Here is a 20,214-nt window from a genome sequence, read left to right on the forward strand (position 1 = left end):
GCCCAGCCTGAGACGGCGGCCTCCGCCCGGCTCGCGGTCAGCCGCGCCCGGCCTGCCCCGGGGTGGGCGCAGCTGCTCCCCGGCGAGCCCCTCGCGGGGCTCGGCCGCTCCCCCGCGTCGCCGCCCCGAGCCCGCCCGGTAGCCCCGCGGCGGCCCTGGCCGACGGAAGGTGGCGCTTGAAGACAACAACCTTCCCGGCACGTGGGCTCTGCTCTCCTTTTCCCTTTCTCCCTTTTTGTAAGGCAAATAAATCAATTTAAAGCTCGAGAGGCGGTAAGCTCCCTCCCCCGTTTTGCATTTTTCTGTTTTGTCCTTTTTCTCCGTCTGTTTTCCCTCCTCGGTGGTGTTTGGGGACGCGGCTGTGCGGGTTGGGCTGCGCCGCGCCCCCGCGCGCCCCGCCCCGGGCGGGGGCCGGAGTAACGGTCTGCGGGGCCCTCGGGTTCAAGCTGGCCACTCCCAGGGCTGGCTCCGGAGCGGGGTCTGGGTCCCGCAGGCTCCAGCACGCCCGCGCCCCGCCCGGCGTCCCTGCGAGGGGCCCGGCGCCCTCCTTCCCTTCTCCCTCTGCTCCCCGCCCCTCCTCTCCCCGCCCCGTCGTCTCCCCGCCCCTCCGCCGCTCCTTTCTCCTTCCCAGGCCTCCTCTTCCTCTTTGTCCTTCCCCCATCCTTGGTCGCCAGCGCTTCTCCGGCAGCCTCGTCCTGAAATCGTGCGATTGTGAGCTAGAAGCCTTCTGGGTCACTCATAAACCAAAGAGAAAATAAGGTGCACTCGAGTTTCCCGTCTAAATATTTTCCCTGGAGATGGAAAGGTGCGCTGGCGGCCGGGGAGCCGCGACCTGGGGCGCGCTGGGCCTCGCAGAGCAGCCGCGGACCCCGGCGATCGTGCCGTGTTCGTCTCCTTTGTGTTTCTTTATTGAGTCCCTACTACCTCTACGGATATTCTGGGGGCAATTAAAGAAAATCGCCGCTTCCTAGGTATGGTCTGTCGCCACGCTCGCCTTCTCCACACCCCCCAGCACTGGGTATCTGGGAACTTTGAGCAGTTCCTAAGACACTGCCCGGATCCCTTCACCAGAGAAATCAGCCGTGTAGGACTGGGAAAATTATCCAAATCTGCTTCCTTTCAGGTGCCCTCCTGCAAATAATACTACATTTCTTAAGTACTGGATCTTCTCTGAGGATTCTAATATCATAAAATAATACCGTGTTTTTCACAGATCATGATTTGAAAAAATTACCGCCATTGCGATAACCCATTCCCGCCCCCGTCCCCCACTTCCCCGACTCATCCTAAAGAAAAACACTGCATCGAATACTTGGAATATTCAGACCAACTTAAATCTTGATAATGCTGGCAATTTATTCTTTCCAGGGCCATAGGAACCAAAAGAATTTACAGTCATTCATACTGGGTGACTTAAAGTCTGGAGATGTATAAAATCCAAGGCAGTGTGTGAAAACTCATCTTCACTCCCGCACGGCGAGCACTAGGTCTTGTTTTTCTCTTACAGCTCACACGTTTTTCAGCTATTGGGAACACCAAGGGAGGGAAGGTGGGGAGGAGCACAAGGTGAATCTACACCCACCTCCCCACAACTGCAGGACAAATCCACACTCTAGAGAAAAGGATTGAAATATTTCAGCTCAGCTTCATTATTTGCTTGCAAAGTGTGAGGGCACCTACCATTTTGGCCTCGGAAAGAGAATGCATTTGAAAATCTTTGGCAAATTCCATATTGATTTGCTATCTTTACGCTATAGCAAAAATCATGCTTAGCTTTAAAATGAGAATGATCTGAATATAGTAGGAGTGAAAAATAATAGATTTTCTTCTCATAGCGCTGCGATCTTTTTAGAGGAAATAAAAGTTAAAATCTGCTCTTTCGAACAAGAAATATAATTTCTGTTCAAGGCAACATGAGCCATTTGTTGGAGAAGATAAAGCAAAGATTGGGATTGCTAAAGCAGGCACTGAAGGCAGCACAGGCGGGTGCTACAGCTGAATCCCCCCTGTCATATAGGAGAGGCCAGGCAATTTTCACAAGAGATTAACTAGATTGCTATTTTGCAGCATGGACTCACCCCACATACTTAATGTTGTTAGACGTAGTCGAGTGAGGAATGAAAAAAATGATAATCTGTATACTTTATTTTTGCTCCCTAAGGGAAAATTTTTAAATAAGTATAGCATTTTAAAAAAAATATGGGAACATGTTTGAGAGTACGCATGCTTCTTACAGGAATAATAGTTACTTCTGAAAACAGATGTTTGCGCCATTAACAGTAACCAACTATTTAGAGAAATTTTAAGCTACCAAATAGAAAATATAGCCTTTAATAATGCACCTCTTGAAAACCTAATTTAGTAAAATGGAAATATGTCTACTGTTTTTTAAGCCACTGAATGTATATCATAATTAGGATCATTGGTTATCTTTTTAGAGCCAATATTCACTTCATTTTTGTGTGTGTCTGTCTATATACTTATTTATAAGCAAGATTTGTAGTTTGTTTGTTAACCATAAACATTGTTGGATACATAATGTTCAGAATCTTAAGAGTCACATCTGATTAGAGTCACAAATGACTCTATTTTTATGGTGATTTTTACCTTTTCATAATTCCATCTTTACAAAGAAAACTTCACGTAAAAGGACTATTACATAAAGAGATAAGATATTTCACGATATCTCTCAAAATTATAACACAGCCAGAGTAAGAAGTGTCCCTTTTTCTCAGGAAAGAAGCATTTTTCTAAGCAAATAATATGCTAAAAATATCACTGGGTAAATATTTGACTTATCTGATGGATTGACCACCATTTTTAGAAGTATTGCAATCACATGCATTCCCCATCTCTGAAATGAAGTTATAAGGTAGGATCCTTCCCTTTTTTCTCCCTTTACCTATTCTCCTGAAATGAGTTCACTCCTCATTGTTAGCTGTATCTATTTACCTCAGCTTCAGCCTTAAATCTTGAATTTGGATCTGGATATCTTCTGTCTACTGGACATTCCTTCTTATTCCTTCTTAAGTGTTCCTCAGACCTGGTAATGAGTATAGATCGAACAATCCTACCTTGAACACACACACACACACACACACACACACATCCACACACAATGAACCAGTGGATGCTGTTACCCTGTTTGGCTCATCAGAACATACTTCAATAGCTAAAATAATGTTGTTAATCTTTTCACTCATTTATTCTCTGAATTGACCACTGCAGAGTGTGATCCATTAAAGCCAGAGCAGTTGGGCAGTACAGCACAGGGCAGCGGCTTAGAAATTTATTTTCATCATGACCTATTTTATAAAACACCTTTTTACATCATGACCCAGTACTCATGCTATACACATATAAAGCAGAAACCAAAGCGTCACAATTCAGTATCTCTCTTTTATGTGCAATTCACACTCTTTTTTATTCTATCCCATTCCATTCCATTTCTGTAAATGTTAGTTAAAACCCACTATTAATGAGGCACCATTGAAGTCTGAAAAACACTGGCTTAGGTGTTCAGAGTTACGGCTCAGAAGCATTCTGCCCTGGATTGAAAATTCTGGTTCCACTATCTTTTCTTTTTCCCCCGTGGCTCTCATCATGGAGCGCTTGACTTTTAGTTATCAATGCCCAGAGAATTCCACAAACGTACTGCCTCCAAAATTCATGTCTTTTGAAATTATTCATATGAGATATATATTCTATTTTTTTAAATGGACTTTATTTTCTAGAGCAGTTTGAGGTTCACAGCAAACATGAATGGAAAATGCAGAGCCTTCCACATAGTGTCTATCCCCACACATACACAACCACCCCCACTCAGTGGTACATGTGTTACGATCAGTGCGTCCACAATGACACATCATAATCATCCAACATGCGTAGTCCACATTAGGCTCACTCTTGGTGTTGTACATTCTGTGGATTTGGATAAATGTATAATGGCAGGTATCCATTGTTATAGTGTCATGCAGATTATTTTCATGGCCCTAATCATCTGGCCTCCACCCACCTATTCATCCTTCACCCCTCCATGCCCTTGGCAACAACTGATTATTTTACTATGGCAATAGTTTTGCCTTTTCCAGAATGTCAAATACATGGAACCATACACTATGTAGCTTTTTCAGATTGGCTTCCTTAACTTAACAATATACATTTTATGTTCTTCCATGTCTTTTTATGGCTTCATAGCTCATTTCTTTTTGGCAATACATAACATTCCATTGTCTGAATATACCACAGTTTATCCATCCTCCTACAGAAGGACATCATGGCTGCTTCCATGTTTTGGCAATGATGAATAAAATCTGTTATAAGCATCCTTGTGCAGCTTTGTGTGTAGATGTAAGTGTTCAACTTGCTTGGGTAAATACCAAAGAGTGATACTGCTCTATCGTGTAGTAAGAGGTTGTATAATTTCATAAGAAACTTTCAAACGGTCTTACAAAGTGGCTGTCCCATTTTGCATTCCCAACAGCAATGAATGAGAGCTTCTACTATTCTACATCTTCGTCAGAATTTGCTGTTGTCACTATTTTAGATTGTAGCCATTCTACTCGGTCTGAAGTGCTATCTCATTTTTGTTGTAATTTACATTTCCCTAGTGGCATATGAGATGGACTGTCTTTCCGAATGTTTACTTGCCCTCAGTATATCTTCTTTAGTGATATATCTCTTCAGGTGTTTGGCCCATTTTTTTAAATCAGGTTTTTCGTGTGCTTATTGTGAAGCTTTAAGACTTCTTTGTATATTTTGGGTAACAGTCTTTTATCAGACATGTCTTTTGCAAATAACTTCCCCTAGTCTGTGGCTTGTTTTCTCATTTTCTTGATAGTGTCTTTTACACAAGTTATTTAACTATTCCTGTGCCTTCGTTTTCCAGTCTATAAAATGGGATACCAGTAACCATTCCATCATGTGCGCACGCACACACACACACACACACACACACACACTCATGCGTGCAGAGACACAGTCCAGGTCCTGCTTGATTTGTTAGAATTGCTATAACGATTAAATACATATGAAGTGCTTAGAACAGTGCTGCGCACAGTAGAACGTTTACAAATGTAGTCTTTATTATTTTAATATTTCTTCTTCTGTGCCTGAAAGGGTTCCTGGCATACCGTAACTATTGTGTAAGTTATGAAGAGATTTTCATATTTGCTCACATACCCCAGTAAGCTCAGTCAATTCTCCTACCCAAGTCACTCCTGAGTTCACTTCCTCCTGCATGTTTTGACCATCAGTGTGTATGTTTCAGCTTTCCTCTGTGCTGTACACATTTTTTAGTAATGGACACCAAACTGATGTCCCTGTTTCCACTCTGCAGACAGACTATTCATTCCAACATGCAACAGGGACCATGGGACTTGCCAGCGTCATGCTCAGGACGCCCTTCACCATTAGGACAAAATCCACATCCCTTTGCAACACAAGCAAGGCATGACTCTTCTCTTTTTGCCTCTGTAGTTTCATCTTTGTCACAATTAAGGGAAACACAGAGTGTCAGTAGGGCAGGATAGCACAGGGCAGGGGCTTCAAACTTATTTTGACTATGATCTGACATATGAAATGGATTTTTACATCATGACCCAGCACACAAATGAACACACACACACACACACACAGATGTACACACACAGAATATACACATGCAACATTGGAGCTAACTCCAAGAGGGATGTCTGTGGTTTCAGATCACACTGTTTCACATGTTCACACTGTTCCTGTTAACTAGGCATTGGCTAGAACTTCCTATCTTTTACAGTTTAAACAAACCTTATTTTTATTAAAAATATATTTATTCAACCATTTTTTAGTGGGAGGAATATGCTCTAAAAAAGACATTTAACTAGAAAACTCAGGGAATTTTTAAATGAAGTTAAATAATTTCCCCCAAAACAGTTATTTTTTTTGTTGAGCAAGCTGCACTATCACCCAATGTGGCCTGCTCTCTCAGCTCCAAACAAGAGAGCGGGGGGCTTTAGAGGCTGGGGTGGGGAGATGGCTCCTGCCCTCTCACATCTAAATCAAAGACAGAGACAGAGCCTGCACCAGTGCTGGAGTGCAAGTCCTAGAGTTGCAGTCTACACATGCAGGGAGAGGGGCCAGTGTCTCCTGGAGACATTGCTCCCTTTATATCAGCATCTTTGTCTTATACATCAAAGAAGACATGTATGGTTCCAAATGTGTGATTGTAAGTGTGTATGTGTGTGTTTGGAAGTGTAATATAAAAAGAAATGAATAGTCAATTTTGAAAGCACAATTTTAAAATTTGCCAAATCTGGTTTCTTCAAAACATGGCTATTATCCTGATTTGTTTGTCTTAATCACTTCTTAGCTAGAGAAAACATCCATGTGAATAGCTATGAATGTGTCATTGTTTTCGATGATACAGACAAGAGGGGATGGGGAGAGCTGGTAACTCAGGCAAACACGTGTCCGGTAGATTTCTGGGATTTGATAAGCACAAGTGCAGGAGGAGGGTGTCTGTGGATAGGCCTCACCGGGAACAGGGAGTCATCGGCTTTGTCAGGTGCAGCTTCTCCCCTCCACCTTGATAGGCTGAGGGAAAGCCCTAGCCAGGACTCTTTCTAAATCACCAAGCTGTGTGGCCGGGTTGCTTTACCCACTTCCCGCCACCCATGAGCCCTGTAATCAACTACATTTTGCTGTAATTGACTCTTGAACTTAGGTGTCTGCTGTTGTTTTTCTTTCTGGCCCTCGATGCATCAATAGCTCTTTCTGTACTCTGTCTCTGTCTGTCAGCTTTGAAAACACTTACATTACTTGTGTTATTCCAAATAATGTAAGGTATAGGCAGAGATGTGTGAAGCACAGGTAACCATTAAATTCTAAGTAATCATAACACGAACAAGAAATACAGTGACCATTCCTTGGAGAGGGCATTCACTAAAAATTCTACCAATTTGTGGTCATCATTAGGGTAGCTTTTAGCTGCTGTGCGAAATCAAAGGGCATTTGCAGACAAGGGGGAGGAGGGGAGGATGGGTGGCAAGAGGACCCAGGCTTCTATTAACAGGTGAGTAGCGCCTTAGAGAGACACACCTGTGAGGGAAGAGGGGTCTGAGCCAGGGAGACTGTCTCCTGCACCCATCCTAACATAAATCAGCCACGTGACCTTAGGAACAGGGGCTGATCACCTTGGCCCTTAAAATCCTCACCTCTAGCACGAACATTTTGGACTAGGTGGCTTCCAAGGTCACTTCTGCGCTGAACCTTACGTAGCTTTTCCAGGACGAAAAATGTCACTGCTACAGAATCGTAAACTGGGGAAAATTATTTTGGTTCCATTCTCTTAAGTCTGTGGGTTCATTATATGTTAAAGTATAGTTATTTAGTTGTGACTTTGGTACTTTGTGGTATTTATTGTTTTCTCTTCCTCCATTTAAAGACAGCACATATTTCCCATAGAAATGTGGAATGTAAGAAAGGCACATAAAGCAATCCAAGTTGCCTACAGATATCCACAGCCTACTTCAGTCCCAGTAATGCTCTTTTAACCTGGGTGAGTATCAGATTCCTCATTATTTTTTTCTCCCACAGCAGCGGAGAGTCCATGTTACAATAAAAATTAACAAGATTTTCCTTTGGTCCCGAGTACCATTTGGATCTGTGCTTGGGTGTGTAAATGGTGCACTTGACAGGCTGGATGAAGTGCAGTGTGATCAGGACACAGCTCTGTGATTCTCTTCCCACCAGCCTAGAGATCCCCCCTCAGGTCTAGCTTGGGCTGACTGTGAGTTAGAGGCAAGGTGGCACTTCTGGTGTTTTACACTCCTGCCTCCCCGTCCTGCCTTCTGGCTGCTGGGGAACAAGGAGATGGGAAGGGCTCAGAAGAGAAAGGGGCAAAGTGTATCTTCATGTAGCCGATGCTGTGTGCTTCTCACTTGGCTGCTGAATGCCTCTTGACATGCCAGGATTCCAGCTGCTGGGCCTCCTTGATGGGTCGTTATAAGAATGAACCCATCGCAGCAGGGCCACCTTCTCTGTTGTGGGGAATTGCGTCTCCAGATGATCCTTGAGGTTCCATTTTGGGTGCCCTTCCTAGGTGTGAACACCCTTGCTTGACGCCCTTGATATAGTCACTTACAACAAGGCCTGCTCTGACAAGGTCATTCCAGGGTGGCTCTGTTCCACTTCCTTCCGTCACATGCCTCTGCTTCAGGGACATATCCGGAGTGTTTGCACCACCCGACTGTGGGAGAGGCCACTGCTCGCTCTCCTTCCAGGGCAGCTCTGGCCAGGCCCCAGCCTCCATGTGTTCAGGCGAGAGTTTTGCTCCAGTCTCTGTGTGTCCCAATCTCCTCTGCACTCCCCACCAAGTTGAAAGCCCACAGCTTGCTGCTGATGAGTCTTGACTCCCACACCAAGTCCCCAAGGGTTGGTGAGGGGACAATGAAAGGGTTGGAGGACCAGAGGGCAGAGAATCTAGCCAGAAAAGATTCTTCTGAGGTCTGGAATTGAAGGGAATTTTCCCTGATAGGTTTGGGACTTGTTTGGGATTTGTAATCCTTTTTTTTTTTTCTCTTCTGATCTCCCCCTTATGGAATGGAAATGTCTATTCGATGCCTGTTCCATCATTGTATTTTAGAAGTAGATATGCAGTCTAGTCTCACAGATCCACAGCTGAAAGGGAATTTTGCTGAAGGATGAATCAAAGCCTGAGTTGCACTCATATTTGATGAGATATTTAGACGAGGTTTTGGACTTAGGCTTCACGCTGGACTGCATTCAGGCTTTTGGGGATGTTGGGATGTGGTAAATATATTTTTCATATAAGAAGGACATGAATCTTTAAGGGTCAGATAATGGGCTATTATGAGTTGAATTATGTTTCTCAAAATAAATACTTTGAGGTGTAATTCCTGAATACCTCAGAGTGGGAGCTTATTTGGAGAGAGGTCCTTTGCAGATGATCAATTTAAAACCAGGCCAGTGGGGTGGGTCCAAACACAATATAAAAATGGGAAATGGGCCTGGTGCAGTGGTGCACACCTGTAATCCCAGCACTTTGGGAGGCTGAGGTGGGAGGATCACTTGAGCTCAGGAGTTAGAGACCAGCCTGGGCAGCATTGTGAAAACCCGTTTCTACTAAAAACACACACACACACACACACACAAATTAGTCAAGCGTGGTGACGTGAGCTTGTCATCTCAGCTATTCTGGAGGCTGAAATGGGAGGATTGCTGGAGCCCGGGAGGTAGGGGTTGCAGTTAGCTAAGAACACACCACTGCCCTCCAACCTGGGCAACAGAGCAAGACACTGTTGCAATTAAAAAAAAAAAGTGGAAATGTAGACACAGAGAACCATGCGTGGAAGGAGGGTAAAGTAAAGAGATAGAAGACGGCCATTAATAAGCCCAGGAGAGAGGCCTGGTGGGGATCCTCCCTCACAGCCCCAGGAAAACTCACCCCGACAACACTGCGATCTCATGCTCCAGAACTGGGAAAGAATACATTTATTTTGCTTAAACCAGCCAGTGTGTGTTAATTTATTACTGCAGCCCTAGCAAACTAATACAGAAAAGAAGTCCCCAAACCATAAACCCCTCTTTTTTTACATACTTTTTAATGTTTTTTGATTTTTTAATTTTGGTGGGTACATAGTAGGTGTATAATTTATGAGGTACATAAGATGTTTTGATACAGGCATACAATGCATAACAATCACATCAGGGTAAATAGAGTGCCCATCGCCTCAAGCACAGATCATTTCTTTTGGTTAAGAATATACCAGTGCCACTCTTTTAGTTATTTTAAAATGTACAATAAGTTATTGTTGGCTGTAGTCACCCTGTTGTGCTATCAAACACTGGATCTTATTAGTTCTATCTAACTATATTTTTGTGCTCATTAACCATCTTCACTCTCCCCTACCCCTGCTACACTTCCCAGCCTCTGGTAACCTTCTATTCTCTATCTCCATGAGTTCAATTGTTTTAATTTTTAGCTCCCACAAATGAGTGAGAACATGTGAAATTTGTCTTTTTGTGCTGGGCTTATTTCACTTAACATATGTTCTCCAGTTCCATCCATGTTACTGCAAAGGACATGATTCCATTTTTTTATGGCTGCATAGTATTCCATGGTGTATATGTACCACATTTTCTTTACCCATTTATCTGTTGATGAACACTTAGGTTGTTTCCAAATATAGGCTCTTAGGAATAGTCCCTCTTTTATAGGCAATAAGTCAATGATAGATGTGGATGAGGGAAGGTCCAGTGACCACATACATAGAAGGATTTTATTGCTGTGCATAGTGGTCACAGCTTCAAAATGCCTAGGCACTGCATTACCCCTTTTGGCTTTGGGTCTCAGGCAACATTCTGTGAGAAATTGAAGAGTACAGTTTAACATCTTATTCAGTTCAAAGGTGATAACTTCATTAACTTAAGTAAGGCGGGGCTGTAAAGTGTGTGTAGAAGGAATAATGTCTCACTCCCTTGTCTTTGTGCTGCAGTAAGGGAAAGATCATTGAGGTATGGTGCGCTGAGAGTGTACGCACACAACATTCTTAAAGTTACATTTTCTGACCAAGCCTCCTATTTTAGGCAGAATTGTTGCTTCATCACTTCAACCCCTGTAGCACTGCATGCATGCCTTTATTATAGCATTTATCACATTTATACCCCATGTTCCCAGGGACCAAATCTATTCACTTTGACATGTGTAAACCTTATGGAAGATCCTACAGAGGCATTAGGGGGACTGAAGAATGTCATAAAGCGCATTCCCAACCAGTGCAAGTGATTCCTCCAGGTAATTTATAAAGACTTGCTATAAAAGGAACAAAACCAAAGGCATCATGCCACCTGACTTCAAACTATACTACAGGGCTACAATAACTAAAACAGCATGGGGCCTGTACAAAAACAGACACATAGACCAATGGAACAGAATAGAGAACCCACAAATAAGGCTGCAAACCTATAATCATCTGATTTTCAACAAACCTGACAAAAACAAGCAACAGGGAAAGGGTTCCCTATTCAAATAATGGTGTTGGCATAACTGGCTAGCTATATGCAGAAGATTGAAGCTGGACCACTTCCTTACACCATATACAAAAATTAACTCAAGATGGATTAAAGACTTAAATGAAAAACCCAAAACTATAAAAACCCGGAGGACAACTTAAGCAATGCCATCTTGAATATAGGAACAGGCAAATATTACATGACAAAGATGACAAAAGCAATTGCAACAAAAGAAAAAATAGACAAATAGGATCTAATTAAATGAAAGAGCTTTACACAGCAAAAGAATCTATCAACAGAGTAAACAGACAACCTACAGAATGGAAGAAGTTTTGCAAACTATGCATCCAGCAAAGGTCTAGTATCCAGCATCTATAAGAAACTTAAACAAATTTACAAGAAAAAAAAAAAACCAAGCCCTATTAAAAAGTGGGCAAAGAACATGAACAGACATGATTCAAAAGAAGACATACATGCAGCCAACAATCATGAAAAAAGCTCAACATCACTGATCGTCAGAGAAACGCAAATCAAAACAACAATGAAATACTATCTCACACCAATCTGAATGGCATTATTAAAGAGTCAAAACAAAAAAAAATAGCATATGCTGACAAGGTTGCAGAGAAAAATTAGTACTAATAAATTGTTGGTGGGAGTGTAAATTAGTTCAGCCATTGTGGAAGACAGTGTGGTGATTCCTGAAAGACCTAAAGACAGAAAGACTGCTCGACCCAGCAATCCCATTACTGCATATATACCCAAAGGAATATGAATCATTCTATTATAAAGATACATGAACGTGTATATCCACTGCAGCACTATTCTCAACAGCAAAGACCTCAGTGATAGACTGGATAAAGATAATATGGTACATACACACCACAGAACACTATGCAGCCATCTAAAAGTGAGGGACATGGTTGGAGCTGGAGGCCATCATCCTTAGCAAACAAATGCAGGAAAAAAAAAACCAAATACCACACGCTCTCACTCATAAGTGGGAGCTAAATGAGGAGAACACATGAACTCATATAGGGGAACAGCACACACTGGGGCCTATTGAAGGATGGGGGATGCGAGGAGGAGGGAGAGAATCAGGAAAAATAACTAATGAGTAGTAGGTTTAATACTTGGGTGATAAAATAATCTGTACAACAACCCTCATGACACAAGAGTTTACCTACATAACACACCTGCACATGCAGTCCTGAACTTAAAATAAAAGTTTCAAAAACAAGACTTGCTTTAGTGCTAAGATGCTGTGACACAGTGAAGTTCCTCTAGCCCATTCCCTGGTATATTTTGCAGGCAGGAAGCGCTGACAAACACAAGACAATGCGTATTTTAGTTCACCAACATTGTTGTCACCATTACTGCGGGTGTTATATATAGAGTTATAAAATGATATTAGGGCTGAAAAGAAGCCTTTGCTATTGACTGTGAGTTTTCCTAAAGGTAGAGGCATGTTTTGTTGGTCTGCGTGTATCCTGAGGTTAGCTAAGTGCTGGGTACTGTGCGGCATTCACTAGTGCTTGGCTAAATGAACAAATGGAGTCATGAAGACATGAAGAAGGAAACCCAAGTTTAAAGTCACTTTGAGGGAGTGGGAAGAAAAGGAAAAAAAAAAAGAAGAGTTAAGAAAAAGAAAGGAACACAGGCTCTCCCCCTTCTCTGTCTCACAATTCCGTTCCTGCCCTATATGGTGACCGCACCCACTGCCCAGCCACTGTGCTGGGTATCTCAATACCACTCTTACCCTGGAATTTAGTTGTTATTTTCCCATGTAATGCAGTGTGATGCTTTCAATGTCTTATCAACATTTTAGTGAATCAACATTCACTTTTTCAGGCTTTTTTTCCCTCTTGCACGGGTCTATAGGGGTTGGTCCAGAAGAAAATCTAGTGTAACACAAAATGTATTGTACTTACATGCATTAGTTTACCCCAGTCCTAGTATATTTTCCAACAACAGAGCTTCAGCACCTTGAATCTCTTTCCCTTAGAATGAGTTTTCCAAGGAGTTTTCTCCATCACTTAGGAAACAAGATTCCTGGGAGCCCCTAAAACCATAAAGATATATACAAATATATGTATTGAAACATGTAATTACAGAATTTGAAAGAATTTCTGGGACCCTGATAGTGGGCAATTTGAGGACATCTCACAGCAAGTATGACTCTGTGTGATGGGCAGATGCATCCCAGATGAGTTTGTGTATAGGCTCGACAGGGAGGTAGGGCAGGCTCACATCCTCCACCCTCAACTCAATGTGCTCCCCAGAGCCAGGGAATGAATAGACATCTGATCTACTGCAGGGTGGCATTCCTTACCTCAGAGAGGCAATAGTTCCAATTTCTTCTCAGTTTTTAAGTGTCTTTTAGGATTCTCCAAAGCTAGGTACATGTTTTCCTTCATTTCTCTCATTCCAGCTCTTGGAGGAGTTGTATGATTTGTTCATGCATATTTGATATTCTTCCCAGGGTTTATCTCTGCCTGTCCTAATACCATGTAGCATGCCTCTATTTCACCTCTTGTAACCAGAGGGCAAGGGGATAGCTAATGCTAGCCTGGGTAAATAAATGAGAACAGGATTGGAATATTAGTGTGTCTATTTCTGGTTCTAACTGTGAAGAATAGGATCTGAAGTATAAAAGGAAAGATATTTATAGTATTTCCTGGTCATACATTTACTTGCACAACTACCTCAGCTGAAGCTTGTTGACTATGTTAATGCTGATTGCAACAACTCTGTAGAATAATATTATGCCCCACACAAAAATGGTTAGGGAGCTGTTCTCTACTACATATTGAAGACCAAGCTTATGCTAGGTAGAAACACTCCTACTCCACTGACATAAGTCTACACTTGATCATATTTTCCCGAAACGCAAATATGAGAACGATGCAAACTGCCCTCACACAAAGAACTGAGCTGTCTTAAATCCAAAGACAATGTATGGTAAGTAGGTTGCTTATTTAAAAAAGAAGCAGACCACGTAATCTTTTTACAATGTTCTTTATTAACCAGTAGGACACAGTTAGAGAACATAAGCACTGTTTTGGGGGGTTTGATATTGACCAAATTATAGGCACATTTTCATGCACCCTGCACTCTGAAACATATGGGTACACTACAGAGTATTTAGTACACTGAATTTTCCATCAGGAGTTTATGGCTCAGAACCTTCATTTATCATTGAGAAAATGGCTCCATACCTCCTACTTACATCTAAGGAGACTGTGAGGTTGAAAATAGGATACAAAAATATTTTATGAAGCTTCTGTGTGATTATAAACCATGTTTACAAAAATGGACCGAGACACTTTGCTAACTGTGGTAGAACCCAGGAAAGAAAGCATTTTAGCCATTTCTTCTACAGACATGAGTATTTTGTTTTTATTATGTAGAGATCTTTGAATATTTCTGGAAACTAGAGGTGGAAGGGAAGGAGAAAAAAATTAACTGCTAGTATCACTTTGGAAATGTTTTCTGGATAGGCTAGGGGCCTAGTTGAAAATAAGACATGGAATTCCAACAGCATGGAATTCCAGTAGCAGTAATTGCAAAGTGTGGGGCCCCTCGCTATACAGGGAGTGGCAGGGGTTGAGGCAAGGCCAGCAGGGAACAGTCTTGGCATGACTAACTATGCTGGACTGCCATGCTACGCATGATGCCTAAGCCATGCCCATTTTACTCTCTGTCCTGTTTATGTTATTTGTAAAGTTTTGCAATTTCAGCTATATGGAGAGTTGACAGAAAATACAGGATCATCAATAAATGATACAGTAAATACAGAATACCTCACAGATGATGAATGTTGTCCTTCAGCGTCTGTGGTCACTTCCACCTTTAACTAAAGTTGGAGTTGGAAGAAAGTCAATGTGACTCCAAACTTCACAGTACCTCCATCTTAGACAAACACAAATCTCTCCTTCACCTGCATGCCAGCTGAGGGAGTTCTGTTCCATTGCTGTCTCCAGGGACTCAGTCAGTATATTTGATGTAATACTTGTTTCTGTCCATAAAACATGTGATGATGAGAAGATCGCAGTGCAGATCCAAAATCATATGCTCACTGCAGGCTTGGACTCCCTGCTGGATGTTGTGTACGTGGAAGGCTCCTGCTTATGCCACTAGGACAAAATGACCACTTTTGCTTAAGAGATATAGTTCCTACTGATTTTTATAATTCCATTAAGAGTCAATCTTGTTTGGAATGGGTTCAATCCTTGCTACTGTCATTCCAATAGGATTTGTTCAAGAATCTAGGATATTTTGATTATTTACAGCATATTCCACATTAAACAAGAAAAGAGAACCATTTATCTGTATATTATTTCAGATCACTATGTGTCTTAGTATTTTCTGATAGGGAGTATCAATATCCTTTAATCATTCATTCACTTATTTATTTGTTAAATAAATGCTTATTAAATGTGTGTTCTGTCCCAGCCACCATGTTCGGAAAATTAACGAAAAAACATGGTTTCTACTTCAGTTCAACCCACATGTAGAGTCATGTATTATGTGACAGACATTGGTTTCAGTGGTGGGGACATAGAGGGGAAAACTCAGAATTCGTGCCTCACAGAACTCATAATTCTGTTGGGTGAAACACATACACATATAGAACATGTTAAACATGAATATAGCAATTAAAAAGAAACTCTATAGGATATTTTAGAGAATACCTTCATTTAAGAATTACTTTCCAGTATTTTCCACAAAGCAGATATGCTCATTTTGAAAGGAAATGTACTTGATATTTTTTACTTTCCCACTTTTTTGTTTTCTTTAAAAAAATTGTTTCTCTAGAGATGGGGTCTTACTATGTTGCCCAGGCTGACCTCAAACTCCTGAGCTTAAGCTCCAGCCTCAGCCTCCGGAGTAGCTGGGCTACGGGCATCCACTGCACCTACACAGCCCCCTTTTCTTCCTCAAAGAAAAAAAAAAAAACCTCAGCTCGACTCCAGGCACTATTTGTCCTTAATGTCTTTTCTGACAGCCTGTGTCCAAGAATCATGAAGTGACAAAAGTGCACCCGAAACAAAGTAGCATTCCAATCATGTCATTATTTTTTATGGCAGTTGACCTTGTGAAGGTGATATAATTGCTTTGAGACTCTTTATCTATAAAACTGGAGTGATAAAATCTTCATTGTCTTTCTCTAGATTTGCATAAAGGCCTAGGTGAAAACTGCTTGTAAGAGTGTTGTAAAGTACAGCATAATCTAGAAAATGCAAGGAAGTACTATTTGTTCCTTAATTTTCAAAAGACCCTCATTTATGCTTAAGTACGTAGGATCAGCATGCATGTGTCTGCGTGTTTTTAAATGGGCAACAAGAGGGTTTAAGATCCAGGTTGGGAAATGTTTGTGTACAAATTCCATACCTATACATATGCTTTTAAAAAGTAGGATGAATTTCTCAGTGCATGTTAATGAATTTGAGTCTATCAGTGCTGCCCCACACTCCCCCAGGCTCCTTTTTTGAGAGAGAGTGTCACTCTGTCACTTAGGCTGGAGTGTGGTGGCACAGACACACCCCACTTGCAGCCTTGACCTCCTGGACTCAAGCAATCCTACTGCCTCAGCCTCCTATGTAGCTGGGACCACAGGTGTATGGCACCACGCCAAGCTCATATACATATATATTTGTAGAGATAGGCTCTTGCCATTTTATGCAGGCTGGTCTTGAACTCCTGGGCTCAAGAGATCCTCCCCAGGCCAGCTTTTGCATAAGTAAGTCAATTAGTTTGTTTCCTTTTGATACAGTGGCAAGCATGATGGGGAGATTTTTTGCTCTTTCTTGATGTTTTTAACAGTAATGTCTATGTAGGATTCAGTAGAGTTATCCCAAATTAAAGATTTCCTGAGGTAGGATAGATTGGAGTAGGATTAGGTGGGGGTGAGGCCTGGGAAAGTGAGTACCATTTTGCAGATCATTTAAACTACTAGATAGACACTGTGTCCAGGACTGTTACACTTATTTTCCCACGTTTGGTGTATCCACATTCCAAGTTTGGCAGACATTTGCTTTTTTGCAGTGTCATTAATCTGTCCTAGTCCCACAGCGATATACTACATGCATGTCCAGAGGAATCTCAATGTTTTCACCAGCTCTCGAATCCAAATCAATACAACTAAACCTTTTCTGGCATTTGAGTAATGTTTTCTTTAAATAGAAACGTTAAAGAATTAATACTTACCAATGTGTTGGTGTTCATGTAACAGTAAATCCCAGGGAATTATTTCCTAGGAATGAGACTCATGCAGTCCTTCAACTAGGGTTACATGACCCAACAGCTCATGGAAAATGAGAGTAGCTGTTGAGGTTAAATCTCAAGGGAGATCTCCATGGGATACATAACTGGCATTTAATGTTCGGACAATAGTTGAGAAAGAAAGAAGGGAAGAAAAAAAGGAAGAAAGGAAGGAAGAAAGAAAGAAGAGAAAGAAAAAATAGAGATTTGAATTTCACTGTCTTAGCTAGTTGCCTCTATGCCTTTCACACAAGAAAGAAAGAAAAAGACAGAGAAGCAGAAAAGGAATGGAAAGAACATTAGTAACAAATTTTTGAAAGAAAGAAAGGCAAACAAAGAAAGAAAGGGAGAGAAAGGAAGAAAGAAAGGGAAAAAAGAAAGAAAGAAAGAAAAAAGAAAGAAAGAGAAAGAAAGAAGGAAGGAAGGAAAGAAAGGATCTACCACTGTAAGTTACTACGCAAGTATAGATCTTTATGCTAAGTATTCCACATGTCATTCAGGATGACTCATTTTGGAAGGAATGGGCTTTAAAAATCACAGGGATTTCAGCGGCTGAATTGAATACACGCACAAACAATCCAAGGGGGAACTCTCACTGAAATGAGAAGAACTTAGCTTTTTAACAGCTCTTTCAAAAAACACACACACTACCGTCATTTTATCTCCTGTACAGAAAACCCGACTCTGTTTCAGCGCAACTGTGAAGTGTGTGTAGCGCAGGCCAACGTGCGCTCTCCCAAGACGCAAGGCCAGGAGTCCCTGCCGGCCCCCTTGGTCTCCGCCTCGGGCTGCCGGTCCTGCGCAGGACGCAGCTCTGTCCAGGCAGTGATGACCCCTCTGTCCCCCACCCCCGGCCCCTCTGTTTTTGGCTCAGCTGCTCTTTGAGACAGCAGCGCTCCCCCTTCTCTGAAAGGGCTCACCGGGCTCCCAGCCACCTGCCTGGACCACAGTTCTCTGGAGACCCCCCTTATTAAGCTGCTGCCGCCGCCGTCTGGCTTTCCTTCTGCCAGCTGCCTCCTTCCCCAGACCTCCTCGGAAGCCCAGTGCAGCAGCCTCGCCACCTGCAGTGCCATCCTCCGCCCGGCCCGCGCGGCCGTGGAGGGGCAGGGGTCCCGGGCGGGCGCTGTGGCTGCAGGTGCAGCGGAGCCAGGTGGGGCGGGGCGTGGGCGCTGGGGACCCAGGAGGAGCCCCCGGGAGCGGCCGCGCCTGGCGGAGGTGGCTCCTGGCCAGGGCTCCCGCGGCCCTGACCCAGCCGAGGGCTCCTTCCAGGGCAGCGGAGGGCGGGGATGCCCCACCCGGTTACAGGGGCGGTTGATCAAGCTGTGACTGCCCCGTGTCCTGAAGCCGCTTCTGTCCAATCTGTTTGCCGCTAGTCTCTTCCTCACTCAGGCTGCGCCCTTGCTATTCAGATAGGATTCGGCCCCCCGCAGCGTTGACACCATCTGGCAGCTTCCCAGAAATGCAGAGGCCCTGGCCTCGCTCTCACCCGCTCAATCAGGAGGTGCGTCCCACCGCTCCCCGGGGCCTCCTGTGCGTGTTCACTACTGAGGAGCACCCCAAGCCACCCTTCCTGAAACCAAAGATCTCCCGGGAGTCATTGCCCTGCTCCAACACGTTTCCTAGATTCCCACCGTCCTCACAACTGAGGACACAATCCAACCCAGGCCCCAGAAGAACTGGGCCTTCCTTTCCAGGCCGCTTCCAGAGCTGCCCTCCCAGCTGAGCCCCGAGCCTGCCGGCGGGCGCTCCACCTAAACACTGGTGGCTAAAGGAAAAGATACGTTTCCGTATCATCAAAGTGGAATTAATAATAGATGAAAATAAAAAAGCGAGAAATTCTGGACAAAGAAAAAATAAGGTTAGAAGAAGACCATATAACAATCGTTAAGTGTGGTCCCTAAAACGTGTTCTCTGAGGCCCAGGATTAGCAGGAGGCCAAACCTGTGGCTCAGCATTAGCCAGAAGCCAGAGCAGAAAATGGGGGGCACTACCTTCTCCTCGATGCCCGGCAACCAGAGCATCAAATAAACCGGTGCTCCCGCAGAAGAGTGATTCTTGCTACTGACATGGGAGAATTGTTTTCCCTGGGAAATCTGTTAATGAGAAAACACTTTTGCTAAGAGCAGCTGCCATGCTAGTTCGAAAAAGTAAATCCAAGGTCAAGTGCCTCTGTTTCTCCTAATATTTCAGTGTGAGTGAGTCCATGGCATAATTATCTTGCACAACAGTGAAACGGAAATCCAAGAGGTCAACGCAGTGGCATGTAGGGTGCTGCTCCCCCGTGGTCTGGTTTGAACCATGTCTGAGGAACGAAAGTTATAGGGACTCCTTGGTGGAGGGTGTACCTTGCACTATTTTTACATAAGCAGAGCGTTGAGGTTGAATTCTCTAGAAAGGAACAGAAATGCAGAGTTACTCTATTGGTGATTCTGGGTAAATCTGCTGGGTCAGTGGAGAGCAGAGAAAGCCTCACAACTCAGTGTGAACAGAAATCACCTTTCAAACCTCACTTGCCCATCCAGTCTTCCCTTTTTGTTACAATCAGGACTATTTAGATGTTTGCTTTAGAACACTGTGTCTCTACTGTGAAGTCCAATATTCTTGAGACAGGCTGCGCCTGTCTCTATATTTTGTCATAGGTGAGAATCGTAGAGGCCATGGAAGAAGAGTGATTCCTTAAAACTGGCCGAGAAATTTCTTTTATGGTAATATAAACTCTTTTCAACTTCCCTGACTTTATAGAAAAGAAAAACTTCCATTAAAAAACAAACAAACAAAAACAGTCCAGGTGCAGTGGCTCACACCTATAATCTTAGTACTTTGAGAAGCTGAGGTGGGCATACTGCTTGAGCCCAGAAGTCTGAGATTGACCTGGGTAACATAGCGAAACCCTGTTTCTATCAAAAAAAAAAAAAAAAAAAAAGAAAGAAAGAAATT

At 43.0% G+C, this 20,214-nt stretch overlaps 1 long non-coding RNA gene across 1 annotated transcript in view; it reads left to right on the plus strand.

Moving 5' to 3' along the window:
• The first annotated feature begins 656 nt into the window (after positions 1 to 656).
• Positions 657 to 20,214, plus strand: part of LOC134807841 (uncharacterized) — a 57,394-nt gene continuing 37,836 nt past the window's right edge. Inside the window, exons 1-2 of the long non-coding RNA XR_010149219.1 lie at positions 657 to 971; positions 7,424 to 7,537. This is a non-coding gene — a long non-coding RNA (uncharacterized LOC134807841). The remainder of the gene's footprint in view (positions 972 to 7,423; positions 7,538 to 20,214) is intronic.

This window comes from Pan troglodytes, chromosome 12 (assembly GCF_028858775.2).
Source record: "Pan troglodytes isolate AG18354 chromosome 12, NHGRI_mPanTro3-v2.0_pri, whole genome shotgun sequence".
Lineage (NCBI taxonomy): Eukaryota > Metazoa > Chordata > Mammalia > Primates > Hominidae > Pan > Pan troglodytes.